Raw genomic sequence first — 5,609 nt, forward strand, 5'->3', positions numbered from 1 at the left:
AATCCGTACGTCGCACGCGTGTCGTACAAGGTTGACCTAGTTTTATTCGTTTTGATTGGATAACCGTGACCTTTGTCACACAGAGACTACTTTATTTCATTTATTAAAAAAATCGTCATTCATTTAGCCACTTCAAGGAAGAACTGAAGCAATTTCATGAAAGCGAGAGATATTTACAAACACTTTATCAAACCAAACAATATAGCCCCACGCATAAAAATTATGTTTGCTTTTTATATTAGTTATGCATAGAGCTTCTAGATCTACAGACATTATATTATCGAGCTAGAAATCTATATCCATTTACAATGTACGACTACTGATAAATAGGCTAGATTGAGGGTCCCCATGAGCGTGACGCACCCGACAACCTTCGCAACTTTCAATCTGATTTAACCTAAAAGGATAAGCGTGGTGTAGAAAATGAAATCAGTTTAAACCATCTGGACAGACATCTCGCCTTACCTGGGATGGTCCGGTTGTGCCATCAGTACGTGTCCCCTTCGAAGCGTATTTTGTGGCACTTTTTTTCGGGTGTTGTTTGTTCACGACATTTCTGATACAAATCATTCGAAAACTCCGTAGAAGTGTGCCTGACTTCTGACTATATAGCCCCAAACATCCCAAATGTGAACAATAACATTCCTTATCTCTTGCGTAAAACGCTGTTAGTAGATCACGGTTGTCTTTTCTTATTCCAGTGGTGACCTTCTCCTTCGTTCGAAGCTGTCATAAGCTGGTTCTCGGCTCCCTATGCGCGTCGTCAAACTTGCGCTAATGTTGTGATATTAGAGACGGGGCCCAGCTGATCACCGACATGCAAGCAGACTTGAGTTTGTTGATTTTCACGTCTTCAGTATAGGGTGGTACAGTTAACATGAATGTCTTTGGCGAACAAGCTCATTTTCTTCTTCCAAAATAGTACGGACATGATTTAAATTCAGCTGATAGATCAAGGAAACCGAACCATTTTGTTTGCACAGCCGGGAACCCATATAGTGCGAGTGACCGACTGTTGGTCCGATATTCAAGCGCGGAACTAATATGACTTCTAAAATTTTCTTATATGTGTCCTGCGTTCAAAAAACAATGCGCTTGAATTACGATTAGGGCCACGATAAGTTGAAGAAATTCTTCCACTAAGGATCTTGAGCGTCCGTGCTGTTATGTTTTCAAACATAGTTGTATTAATTACGTATGCATAGATATGTCCACAATGCCCATATTTGGGCATATATCAATATTCATACGCAAGCAGAATTTGCAACTGGTTTCAGTTTGGTCTGTCAAGGAACGAAAGTTGTTATGTATTTACACTTAAATATATATTTATCGTGGGTAATAATTTAAATACCGCACTCATTCTCTTTAAATACAATTTTTACGAAACTCGCATTCGCTCCGTCAGATATCATAGAAAGTCCACTCGTTTCGCAAAAATGGTATCTAACGAGAATGAGTGTAGTATTCTCTATAGGTGAGGCGGGGCCAATCTTTTTTCTTCTGCCACCAGTCAAATTAAAGCTCCCCACTGTGTTTGGTGGCCACAGCCATGCCTAGAATTGAACTCCGATCGACTGGCCATTATCAGCCAGCATGTTTGTGACAAATTCAGATATAACTGACAATGAGAACCCCCTGGATCCCGCCTCTGAATCCACCGCCGTCATTTTTTGTCAAAATCTGGCATAAGTTGTTGTTTCACAAAAAATGTTTTAGGGTACATATTTGTGAATTTGGTGTACATTATGAGAGAAATTATAATTTCATTTTCAGTGTGATATTGTCTGTTTTAGTTCATTTATTTGTTTTTAAGTAAATATATTTTCTTCTTCTTCGTGTCTCTCTCTCTAATACATATATATACCCATTTTATTTAGATATGTCAGTATAGCGTTTAACACCAGATTGTGTTCCCTTGTGTTCCTCATCTTCCCGAGGCAAGGGCGTTAATTTAACTGACTATAAAAGTCCAATTTCCACCCTCGCCGAACTAGGCTGAAATTCCAGGTTTACATTTTGCTGGACGAACGAGTCTATTCATAGTCCAATCAAAATCGCTAGACATCCCCTCCGCAAACGACATGGATTTCAACGAAGATTTCGGTCGAAAGCAGGGTTTGCAAAGCTTATTTACAGCCAACTGGGCGTCGACAGATATTTTGCATATCTTTTCATGTTTATAATGAAGGTATTCAAGTGATCTGACGCACTTCGCGAGGAAAGACCTAATTAATTTCAATATAAATCTTGTTTGTTGTTTAACGCCACACTCAGCAACGTTAAACAACAAACAAGATCTAAATTGAAATAAAACGGGTATTACCATGCGAAGTGCGTCAAATAGATCTTGATCAGATAAGATATGATTATCATATGCAAGTGATATGAGAGGTGGAATCTGATTGGCCAGTGGGAGGGACACGGAAGGGACATACCTCTTAAAGCTACTGGTGGCATACAGCCTGGATATTCCAGCCTGGTTCAGCAAGAGTGGAAACTGGACTTTTATAGACAGTTAACGTCCTTGCCTCGGGAAGACGAGTCTTTCGCTGTTGACATGAGACTGATCGTTTTCACTTGGTAGATCTTACTCGCTTTCCTCGCTGCGGTCAAGACTATTTTGACAACCACTGGCTCATATCGATATGGATGAATGTGTGCAAGGTCACTGAGCGAAAATTCAGCTTTTTTTTCAGGTGATGCCATGGCGAACGCTACCAAACACTATCAAGAAACTGATCGTCTTTAAGTCCAATCTCCACTATGACGTCACGTGATGACAACTCTGCTAATTAACTCTCGGACATTTTTTGTCACAAATATTGCCATTAGAATTGTTTCCTTCAAGATACTTGTATTAATATGCTTTATATATTATTCAATCCCCCGTTTCAAGTTTACCATAAATCTCCTTTAAGGTAGGGTAATGAATGAGTCGATCCAGTTAGCCAACACTTCACAGAACCATGGGCGCTATGACAAATAATGGAAAATAATAACCGGGGTAGTGCTGGTTTACTAAGTGACGCGCACCCAACACCCAATCGTTTACCTTTATGCACTTGACCGAAATAAGAGTTGTACAGACTTTGCTGAAACTACATTGGATTAATTCGTTGAATTGGTTGGTTGGTTGGTTGTTTTACTCCGCATTCAGCAATATTCCAGCTATATTACGGCGGTCTGTAAATAATCGAGTCTGGACCAGACAAATTCACTGATTGATATTATGAGCATCGATCAACGCAATTGGGATCCATGACATGCATCAACCAAGTCAGCGAGCCTGACCACCCGATCCCGTTAGTCGCGTTGGTTGCTGAAGACCTATTTTATCCTGGATCTTCAGGGGTACAATGGGTTGGCAGAGGTACCCTATACCCATACCCGAGTCTGAGCCAGTTAATGCCAGATATGCCCAGTAAACTGTATCTTGTTGCCGTTTAGCGCTTGTTGGCCACTGGTTTCAATTTACTTGGCACCATGCGAAATAGCTGCACATCATACATATCATATATCCCGTTAGTCGCCTCTTACGACAAGCATAGTCACCTTTTATTGCATGCATGGGTTGCTGAAGACCTTTTCTCATGTGTAGACAATCACAGATGTTGAATAATAATAGTGTTTCTTAAAATGTCTTGATGATGGATCTGCATACATTCTGAATTGCCCATCTTCTTAAAGCTAATAATACTTTGTATACACAAATGAACATGCAGGGAATCTTATCTGGACTCATCGATATATGAAGTTATATTGAGCAGATGGAATACACAGAGAGAGCGGGAATTTGTTTATTAGGGTCTCACCCGCCACAATCATGATATAAAGAACAGCGGTTCAAGACATATATAATGTCAAAGCCACTCTTTTGGGTTATGCAAGACCTTTCTTTTAACACATCCGTATACACCACTACAATATAAAATGTAGGTGGTAACACACACACACACACACACACATATACAACCGATACCACATATATACACTTATACACAATCACAGGGCTTTACCTTGACTTACAAAAGTAGAGGTCCTGGGGACACCCAATAATAAACTGTAAGGGTCCCTATAGGCAATATGGGGGTCCAGTAAAGTAAAGAAATGGTGTAGTGTTCTGTACTTTTAGATAATTACTTAAGGGCCTGGAATGAATCATGGAGGACAGACACCCATTACTGCCCTGGATGCGCTGTAGGTACAATGAATATAATTGTGCATCCCCAGGGACCCAGTACATATATTTTTCGGCGTTCGTTCTCAACATTTGTGAGTACATTTGTGTGTCATGTAAAACCCTGCAATCACCTACAAGCACACAATCCCCATATGTATACATACTCACGAACATGTATATGATGCATTCAATCCTGCATGTATTCACACATCTACAAGAAAACAAAAAGAAATCATCATATATAGATGAATGCACACACACCCTACACATACCACCCACACTCGATACATACCCTACACATATACCACACCTGACATACATACACACACCAAACACACACCCTACACATACCACCCACACTCGATACATACCCTACACATATACCACACCTGACATACATACACACACCAAACACACACCCTACACATACCACCCACACTCGATACATACCCTACACATATACCACACCTGACATACATACACACACCAAACACACACCCTACACATACCACCCACACTCGATACATACCCTACACATATACCGCACCTGACATACATACACACACCAAACACACACCCTACACATACCACCCACACTCGATACATACCCTACACATATACCACACCTGACATACATACACACACCAAACACACACCCTACACATACCACCCACACTCGATACATACCCTACACATATACCACACCTGACATACATACACACACCAAACACACACCCTACACATACCACCCACACTCGATACATACCCTACACATATACCGCACCTGACATACATACACACACCAAACACACACCCTACACATACCACCCACACTCGATACATACCCTACACATACATATCCCCCAACACTACATATACCACACCTGACATACATACACACACCAAACACACACCATACACACACACTACATACATACACCCCCTACACTAGATACATATACACTGGGCTAGGGTATACACACATATATACACGAATTTATACATATAATTATATGCCCACAGCCCCATCACACCAAGACACACCCATACCTACATACACCACAATTTACACATGCACTATACACGCATATGTGTGCGCTAATATTCAATGATCCAAACTTATGTACACCAACATCCACACACACATACACACCGTTCCCATCCGTACACATACTAACACACAACAATACAATGCACCTATACATGCATGCATACAGCCATCTCAGAGGTCAAAGGCCCATGCATGGCTCAAAGGATCAACTGATTGTGTGTTGATTGATTCATCACTGATAATGTTTATCAGTTCTAATGAATACATTAAAGAGTGTTTCTCACACTCATTGCACCTATCACATTTCAAGCCACATAATTCAATTAATTCATTCCACTGTGAGTCCTCATGTGTTTCTGCAGATCACATGACAGT

Source organism: Haliotis cracherodii, unplaced genomic scaffold (assembly GCF_022045235.1).
Source record: "Haliotis cracherodii isolate W230 unplaced genomic scaffold, xgHalCrac1.p SCAF_8, whole genome shotgun sequence".
NCBI lineage: Eukaryota > Metazoa > Mollusca > Gastropoda > Lepetellida > Haliotidae > Haliotis > Haliotis cracherodii.